A 9,429-nucleotide genomic window follows, 5' to 3' on the forward strand; every position below is an offset into this window, starting at 1 on the left:
CTCGGGAACCCTCCGCTCTCTGCCCTCCCGCCGCGGCGGGCTCCGGCTTAGGGCCGGAGGGAAAAAGGACGAGGCGACGCCGCCTCGCCCGCCGGCAACCCTCTCTCCTTCCTCGGCGGCACCCCTGCTCCGGGACGGAGGAACGAGCCGACGCCGGCTCGGGAACCCTCCGCCCGCCGCCCCCCCCGGGCTGGCCGGCCACCGGCACCGGCCACCCGCGCTCTCCCCCGCGCCGCGGCGGGCTCCGGCTTAGGGCCGGAGGGAAAAAGGACGAGGCGACGCCGCCTCGCCCGCCGGCAACCCTCTCTCCTTCCTCGGCGGCACCCCTGCTCCGGGACGGAGGAACGAGCCGACGCCGGCTCGGGAACCCTCCGCCCGCCGCCCCCCCCGGGCTGGCCGGCCACCGGCACCGGCCACCCGCGCTCTCCCCCGCGCCGCGGCGGGCTCCGGCTTAGGGCCGGAGGGAAAAAGGACGAGGCGACGCCGCCTCGCCCGCCGGCAACCCTCTCTCCTTCCTCGGCGGCACCCCTGCTCCGGGACGGAGGAACGAGCCGACGCCGGCTCGGGAACCCTCCGCCCGCCGCCCCCCCCGGGCTGGCCGGCCACCGGCACCGGCCACCCGCGCTCTCCCCCGCGCCGCGGCGGGCTCCGGCTTAGGGCCGGAGGGAAAAAGGACGAGGCGACGCCGCCTCGCCCGCCGGCAACCCTCTCTCCTTCCTCGGCGGCACCCCTGCTCCGGGACGGAGGAACGAGCCGACGCCGGCTCGGGAACCCTCCGCCCGCCGCCCCCCCCGGGCTGGCCGGCCACCGGCACCGGCCACCCGCGCTCTCCCCCGCGCCGCGGCGGGCTCCGGCTTAGGGCCGGAGGGAAAAAGGACGAGGCGACGCCGCCTCGCCCGCCGGCAACCCTCTCTCCTTCCTCGGCGGCACCCCTGCTCCGGGACGGAGGAACGAGCCGACGCCGGCTCGGGAACCCTCCGCCCGCCGCCCCCCCCGGGCTGGCCGGCCACCGGCACCGGCCACCCGCGCTCTCCCCCGCGCCGCGGCGGGCTCCGGCTTAGGGCCGGAGGGAAAAAGGACGAGGCGACGCCGCCTCGCCCGCCGGCAACCCTCTCTCCTCCTCGGCGGCACCCCTGCTCCGGGACGGAGGAACGAGCCGACGCCGGCTCGGGAACCCTCCGCCCGCCGCCCCCCCCGGGCCGGCCGGCCACCGGCACCGGCCACCCGCGCTCTCCCCCGCGCCGCGGCGGGCTCCGGCTTAGGGCCGGAGGGAAAAAGGACGAGGCGACGCCGCCTCGCCCGCCGGCAACCCTCTCTCCTCCTCGGCGGCACCCCTGCTCCGGGACGGAGGAACGAGCCGACGCCGGCTCGGGAACCCTCCGCCCGCCGCCCCCCCCGGGCTGGCCGGCCACCGGCACCGGCCACCCGCGCTCTCCCCCGCGCCGCGGCGGGCTCCAGCTTAGGGCCGGAGAAAAAGGGTGAGGCGCCGCTCTCCTCACCCAGCCCATCATCGGGGGCCCTCCGGAGCCGAGGAAAGCCGCGGCAGGCTCTCCACTCCCCGGCCGAATCCTGCGGCACATGCCGCCAGGATTCCCTGTCCTCATCGGGTCCCCCTCCGGGACCGGGGAAGGTGCCCCGTCTTCCCCGGCCGTACGCGTTCGAGTGCCGGCCACTGCCAACTGCCGGTCTTTGTCCTTCCCTCCCCCGCGGGATCCAGCGCTCCACTTCGCCGGGAGACCCGCGGGCGCCACCTCCGCCTCGCTAGCTCCCCTCCGGAGCCTAGCTGCTATGCCGTTCCCCTAATATGGAGATACGGTTCATCGCTCCCGGACAGCGGCAAGAACGTAGGCTCTGCCCACCGGGGAGGAGCGCCAACCACGCCGACTTTTACGATGACGTAACTGGAGGCAGCGTAAAACAGCGACCCCTTCGGCTGCTGGAAGTAGCGCTGGGGACAAAAGGTCTACCCGCCACCCCGGAACAGCGCCTAAGTCCCGCCGGAGCGAGGTAGACCTGGCGACCGGCTGCCGAGGCGGGTCAAGCGGACAGCCCTGCCGGTCCCGGAGGCGGGTAGACCTGGACGCCCGGACCGGAGGCGGGTAGACCAGCGCGCCCAAGTGCCGCCGGAGCGAGGTAGACCTGGCGACCGGCTGCCGAGGCGGGTCAAGCGGACAGCCCTGCCGGTCCCGGAGGCGGGTAGACCTGGACGCCCGGACCGGAGGCGGGTAGACCTGGACGCCCAAGTGCCGCCGGAGCGAGGTAGACCTGGCGACCGGCTGCCGAGGCGGGTCAAGCGGACAGCCCTGCCGGTCCCGGAGGCGGGTAGACCTGGACGCCCGGACCGGAGGCGGGTAGACCTGGACGCCCAAGTGCCGCCGGAGCGAGGTAGACCTGGCGACCGGCTGCCGAGGCGGGTCAAGCGGACAGCCCTGCCGGTCCCGGAGGCGGGTAGACCTGGACGCCCGGACCGGAGGAGGGTAGACCAGCGCGCCCAAGTGCCGCCGGAGCGAGGTAGACCTGGCGACCGGCTGCCGAGGCGGGTCAAGCGGACAGCCCTGCCGGTCCCGGAGGCGGGTAGACCTGGACGCCCGGACCGGAGGAGGGTAGACCAGCGCGCCCAAGTGCCGCCGGAGCGAGGTAGACCTGGCGACCGGCTGCCGAGGCGGGTCAAGCGGACAGCCCTGCCGGTCCCGGAGGCGGGTAGACCTGGACGCCCGGACCGGAGGCGGGTAGACCTGGACGCCCAAGTGCCGCCGGAGCGAGGTAGACCTGGCGACCGGCTGCCGAGGCGGGTCAAGCGGACAGCCCTGCCGGTCCCGGAGGCGGGTAGACCTGGCAGCCCGGACCGGAGGCGGGTAGACCTGGACGCCCGGACCGGTCCCGGAGGTGGGTAGACCTGGCAGCCGGCTGCCGAGGCGGGTAGACCTGGCAGCCCGGACCGGTCCCGGAGGCGGGTAGACCTGGCAGCCCCGACCGGAGGCGGGTAGACCTGGCATCCCCGACCGGAGGCGGGTAGACCTGGCAGCCCGGACCGGAGCAGGGTAGACCTGGCCGACCGGTCCCGGAGGCGGGTAGACCTGGCAGCCGGCTGCCGAGGCGGGTAGACCTGGCAGTCCGGACCGGAGGCGGGTAGACCTGGCAGCCGGCTGCCGAGGCGGGTAGACCTGGCAGCCCGGACCGGAGGCGGGTAGACTTGGCAGCCCGGACCGGTCCCGGAGGCGGGTAGACCTGGCAGCCGGCTGCCGAGGCGGGTAGACCTGGCACCCCGGACCGGAGGCGGGTAGACCTGGACGCCCGGACCGGAGGCGGGTAGACCTGGCCGACCGGTCCCGGAGGTGGGTAGACCTGGCAGCCCGGACCGGAGGCGGGTAGACCTGGACGCCCGGACCGGAGCAGGGTAGACCTGGCCGACCGGTCCCGGAGGCGGGTAGACCTGGCAGCCGGCTGCCGAGGCGGGTAGACCTGGCAGCCCGGACCGGTCCCGGAGGCGGGTAGACCTGGCAGCCCGGACCGGTCCCGGAGGCGGGTAGACCTGGCAGCCCGGACCGGAGGCGGGTAGACCTGGACGCCCGGACCGGTCCCGGAGGTGGGTAGACCTGGCAGCCGGCTGCCGAGGCGGGTAGACCTGGCAGCCCGGACCGGTCCCGGCGGCGGGTAGACCTGGCAGCCCGGACCGGTCCCGGAGGTGGGTAGACCTGGCAGCCGGCTGCCGAGGCGGGTAGACCTGGACGCCCGGACCGGTCCCGGAGGTGAGTAGACCTGGCAGCCGGCTGCCGAGGCGGGTAGACCCACCCGGACCGGGACGGCGCGGCTGCCGTATCCCGGTTCTCCCAGGGTGGAAGGATTACGGGGGGGGCGGGTGGGGGGGGGATTATTTATACCGTGTGGGTTTTTTTTTTCCTTAACTATCGTTCTCGCCCTCGTCCCCCGATTTAAAGAGTCAAGCGTTTCCGGTACTGGGTACGCCCTGATGGGGATACAGCAGACCGAGCTGGGGGGGGGGGATGTTCGATTTTTTTTTTTTTTGGCTCTTTAATTTTCTCCCCCCTTCGCCTATTTCAAGATTCGGGCGTCTCTAATACAGGGGCAACCCTCACCCGGATCTCCCGGAGCGGCGGGGAGAGGGGGGAAGAGGAGGGGCGCGGAACAGTTGTGATTTTTTTTTTTTTTAATAGTCGTTATTGTTGCTCTTATTACTATTACTGTTACGGTCGGTTTATTGCTCCTTATGATGATGAATTACCAGTTGTTAAATAATAATCTGTTTATTTTCCCCGACGCCGCTGCTGGCGGCAAGTCTGCCTGAGCAGACTCTGGACGCCTATTTCGCTCCCCGGCCGCCGGGATCGGCGAGAGCCGGCGGCCCCCGCCGCGAGCCGCCCGGCGCCCCGCCGCGACGCGAGCTCGCCGGCCGCCGGCGGACTCGGCGACCGGCGGCCCCGATCCGGCGGCGGGTGCCGGCGCCGCCGGGCGCTCGCCGGCTTTCGCCTCTCGCGGTGGGCTTTTCCGTTCCGCTCGGTTTTGGCTCGGGGGGCTGCGAGGGGGGGCGTGGGGGGGCTGAGGGCGTTGGGGGGGCTGCGCGTGTGGGCGCGCGCGGTGGGGCGGGGGTGCCGGGGCGGGTGCTTTTCCCCCGCCGCTTTGCCTCCCCGGCCGCCGGGGTCGGCGAGAGCCGGCGGCCCCCGCCGCGAGCCGCCCGGCGCCCCGCCGCGACGCGAGCTCGCCGGCCGCCGGCGGACTCGGGGACCGGCGGCCCCGATCCGGCGGCGGGTGCCGGCGCCGCCGGGCGCTCGCCGGCTTTCGCCTCTCGCGGTGGGCTTTTCCGTTCCGCTCGGTTTTGGCTCGGGGGGCTGCGAGGGGGGGCGTGGGGGGGCTGAGGGCGTTGGGGGGGCTGCGCGTGTGGGCGCGCGCGGTGGGGCGGGGGTGCCGGGGCGGGTGCTTTTCCCCCCGCCGCTTTGCCTCCCCGGCCGCCGGGGTCGGCGAGAGCCGGCGGCCCCCGCCGCGAGCCGCCCGGCGCCCCGCCGCGACGCGAGCTCGCCGGCCGCCGGCGGACTCGGGGACCGGCGGCCCCGATCCGGCGGCGGGTGCCGGCGCCGCCGGGCGCTCGCCGGCTTTCGCCTCTCGCGGTGGGCTTTTCCGTTCCGCTCGGTTTTGGCTCGGGGGGCTGCGAGGGGGGGCGTGGGGGGGCTGAGGGCGTTGGGGGGGCTGCGCGTGTGGGCGCGCGCGGTGGGGCGGGGGTGCCGGGGCGGGTGCTTTTCCCCCGCCGCTTTGCCTCCCCGGCCGCCGGGGTCGGCGAGAGCCGGCGGCCCCCGCCGCGAGCCGCCCGGCGCCCCGCCGCGACGCGAGCTCGCCGGCCGCCGGCGGACTCGGGGACCGGCGGCCCCGATCCGGCGGCGGGTGCCGGCGCCGCCGGGCGCTCGCCGGCTTTCGCCTCTCGCGGTGGGCTTTTCCGTTCCGCTCGGTTTTGGCTCGGGGGGCTGCGAGGGGGGGCGTGGGGGGGCTGAGGGCGTTGGGGGGGCTGCGCGTGTGGGCGCGCGCGGTGGGGCGGGGGTGCCGGGGCGGGTGCTTTTCCCCCGCCGCTTTGCCTCCCCGGCCGCCGGGGTCGGCGAGAGCCGGCGGCCCCCGCCGCGAGCCGCCCGGCGCCCCGCCGCGACGCGAGCTCGCCGGCCGCCGGCGGACTCGGGGACCGGCGGCCCCGATCCGGCGGCGGGTGCCGGCGCCGCCGGGCGCTCGCCGGCTTTCGCCTCTCGCGGTGGGCTTTTCCGTTCCGCTCGGTTTTGGCTCGGGGGGCTGCGAGGGGGGGCGTGGGGGGGCTGAGGGCGTTGGGGGGGCTGCGCGTGTGGGCGCGCGCGGTGGGGCGGGGGTGCCGGGGCGGGTGCTTTTCCCCCCGCCGCTTTGCCTCCCCGGCCGCCGGGGTCGGCGAGAGCCGGCGGCCCCCGCCGCGAGCCGCCCGGCGCCCCGCCGCGACGCGAGCTCGCCGGCCGCCGGCGGACTCGGGGACCGGCGGCCCCGATCCGGCGGCGGGTGCCGGCGCCGCCGGGCGCTCGCCGGCTTTCGCCTCTCGCGGTGGGCTTTTCCGTTCCGCTCGGTTTTGGCTCGGGGGGCTGCGAGGGGGGGCGTGGGGGGGCTGAGGGCGTTGGGGGGGCTGCGCGTGTGGGCGCGCGCGGTGGGGCGGGGGTGCCGGGGCGGGTGCTTTTCCCCCCGCCGCTTTGCCTCCCCGGCCGCCGGGGTCGGCGAGAGCCGGCGGCCCCCGCCGCGAGCCGCCCGGCGCCCCGCCGCGACGCGAGCTCGCCGGCCGCCGGCGGACTCGGGGACCGGCGGCCCCGATCCGGCGGCGGGTGCCGGCGCCGCCGGGCGCTCGCCGGCTTTCGCCTCTCGCGGTGGGCTTTTCCGTTCCGCTCGGTTTTGGCTCGGGGGGCTGCGGGCGGGGGGGAGAGGGGGGCTGTGTGAGGTCTTTGCGGGGGGGGAGGGGGTTGTGGGTGTACGCGCGGCGGGATGGGGGAGATTTTCCCCCTCGCCGTCATTTTCCCCCTTCTCCCCTTCCCCCCCTCCGCGGAGCAGCGGGGCGGGGGAGCGGGGGGTGGGCCCGCAGCTGCGCGCCCTGCGCATGCGCGCGTGTCCCCCCCACCCCCCGCCCGCGGTTGAAAGGCGGGGGTTCCCGCCGCGCTAACGGTCGCGGGCTCATTGGCGCCAAAGGCAGGGAAGGGAAAGGAGGGGATGCCGCTGCGGCAGCAGGCGAGAGCGCTCGGCGAGCAGGCGGGGAGCCCGGCGCAGAGGTAGGCAGGGGAGAGGGCGTGCGGGGCGCGGTCTCTCTTTTCGGAGAAAATTCCCGCTTGGCTCGGTTGCGGTTCTTTTCCTTCCTTCCTTCTGTCGGTTGGCAACCCGCGGCAGGGGCGGGCGGGCGGGCTGAAGGAGCGACCGGCCGTCCCCGCCGCCCGAGAAAGCAGGGCGGGAGCCGGGGCACGGGCAGGGCGGGGTAGAGACTCGGCAGCCGGGGTCAGAGACCGGTCGCGCCGCCGGGATTCCCCTCTCCCGCCGGGGCGCGGAGCCGGCGGGGGCTCCGCTGGGTCCTAAAGTCTCCCGTCGTCTTTCCCCGGGAGCGGCGAAACCTGCGGGCGGGAGGAGGAGCGGGTGGCCGGATTCGCCGTGAAGCGGGCGGTGGACGGGGGTGGGGGGGCGGCTTGAGGGCAAGAGGGGGGCCGGTGGGGGGGCGAGTTTCGCTCTCTGCGCGCGCGCGCGTCTGCCTCTGCCGCGCGCGAGGAGTTCGGGGAGGGGGGGGCTGTTGGGGGGTGCGGCGGCAGACGGGGGGGGTTCGGGCTGGGTGGGGGGGGGGTGGGGAGGGGGTCGGCGGGAGCGTGTTTCTCTCTGCGTGCGCGCGTTTCTGCCTCTGCCGCCGGGATTCCCTTCTCCCGCCGGGGCGCGGAGCCGGCGGGGGCTCCGCTGGGTCCTAAAGTCTCCCGTCGTCTTTCCCCGGGAGCGGCGAAACCTGCGGGCGGGAGGAGGAGCGGGTGGCCGGATTCGCCGTGAAGCGGGCGGTGGACGGGGGTGGGGGTGGGGGGGCGGCTTGAGGGCAAGAGGGGGGCCGGTGGGGGGGCGAGTTTCGCTCTCTGCGCGCGCGCGCGTCTGCCTCTGCCGCGCGCGAGGAGTTCGGGGAGGGGGGGGCTGTTGGGGGGTGCGGCGGCAGACGGGGGGGGGTTCGGGCTGGTGGGGGGGGCGAGGGGGGTCGGCGGGGGGGGGATTTCCGCTCTTTGCTTTGCGTGCGCGCGTACCTGCCTCTGCCGCGCGCGAGGAGTTCGGGGAGGGGGGGGCTGTTGGGGGGTGCGGCGGCAGACGGGGGGGGGTTCGGGCTGGTGGGGGGGGCGAGGGGGGTCGGCGGGGGGGGATTTCCGCTCTTTGCTTTGCGTGCGCGCGTACCTGCCTCTGCCGCGCGCGAGGAGTTCGGGGAGGGGGGGGACTGTTGGGGGGTGCGGCGGCAGACGGGGGGGTTCGGGCTGGGGGGCCTGCCGGGGCAGGCCCGCGTCCGTGGGCACGCGGTGGGCGGTGGCCGCGTGCGCGCAGGTGCGTGCCCGAGCGCGTGCGGCGGCAGGCGAGGGGTTCGGTTCCGGGGGCCTGCCGGGGGATGAGAGCGCGCTTGCGCGAAGCGAAAAGGCCCCGTAACGCTCTCGCTAACGTCGCCTTCTCTGTTACAGCCCGCCGGGTCGGCCGCGCCGATGTCCGGCTGCCACCCGTGCCCGCCTGCGGGCGCGGCCGCTCGGCTCTTCTGCCGGTCGAAACCCCGTCCCTGGGAAAGCAGCAGCAGCAGCCGCCGCCGCCGCCAGGGCCGTGTGCCCGGGCAGGGGCTGCCGGAGAGCCGGGCCGCCCTCCTGAGAAACGTCCGCCGTCGGCGGGAAGGGTGAGAACTGCCGAGAGGACGGTAAGGTAAGGCCCCGGCGGCCCGAGGCCAAGGGGGGGAACCGCTCCCTTCGCCGGCAGGGCGCCGTCGAGAGCCCCGCCGTCTCCCCCGGAGGGCTCGGCGCGCGTAAGACCCCCACGATCCCGGCCGTTAGAGCGTGCCCTGAAGGGAAGCCTCCCCCGGTCCTCCGTGCTCCGGTTGGGGGGGGGGTGGTGTGTGGTGGTGGTGGTGGGTGGGTGTGTGTGTCCAGTGCTTGGTGCCGGAGGCCGTCGGGAGAGCGACCGCAGCCTTCTCCGCCCGAGAGCCGCTGTCGGGAGGAATAGCCCTGAGCTCTCTTCTTCCTCATGCCCCCAGCCCCAGGTGCAGGCGGCCCCTCCGCGCCGAGGGCAGTTCTGTGGAGCAGCGTAAGCTAGCGTCCGGCTTGGAGATTCTCACGGCTGGCTTCTCTTCGGTACGTTCCAGTTCCTCAAACTTTTCCAGCGGGCGGGGGGGGGGAAGGGGGAAAAGCGCTTCTCCAACAGTCTGTCCCGGCAGCGCCACAGCGTCGTGGGCCGGAGAACCCGAAGGAGGCTCGTCTCGCCGCCTCACGGCATCGGCTCCGTCTGCGCCTTTCTTCGCGAGGGTTCCTCTAAGTCGGTCTCAGAAGCCGGGGTTACGGTGAGCTCGCTCCGGTAAGGAGCTCTTCCCTCGCTGCCTTCTGCCGTCGTCACACACGCGCCCCCCCCCCCGCCGCTGCCTTCGGGCCGTCCGCCTAGCGGGGAAGCTAAAGAGAAGGCCGGCCGGCCCGCCCCGTATTTAAAAAACACGCTCGCGCTCTTCCCCACAGGGAGCTGCCGATCTCCCGCCGTAGCGATAAGCGAAGGGATTTCTCCGAGCCGCCGCGTGGCTCCCGAGTTCCTCCGGCTCACGAGAGGGTAGGTCTGGGTGGTGCGGGAGTCGGGAACGTATCCCGGGAGAGCGCAAGCGCCTGCTCTGCCTGCAGAGGCGTCTCTCGCGCGTCCCCCGGAGCAGACCGGGCTCTCGTTTTTCACCGGGCTCTC

This window comes from Numenius arquata, unplaced genomic scaffold (genome assembly GCF_964106895.1).
Source record: "Numenius arquata unplaced genomic scaffold, bNumArq3.hap1.1 HAP1_SCAFFOLD_316, whole genome shotgun sequence".
NCBI classification, from domain to species: Eukaryota; Metazoa; Chordata; class Aves; order Charadriiformes; family Scolopacidae; genus Numenius; species Numenius arquata.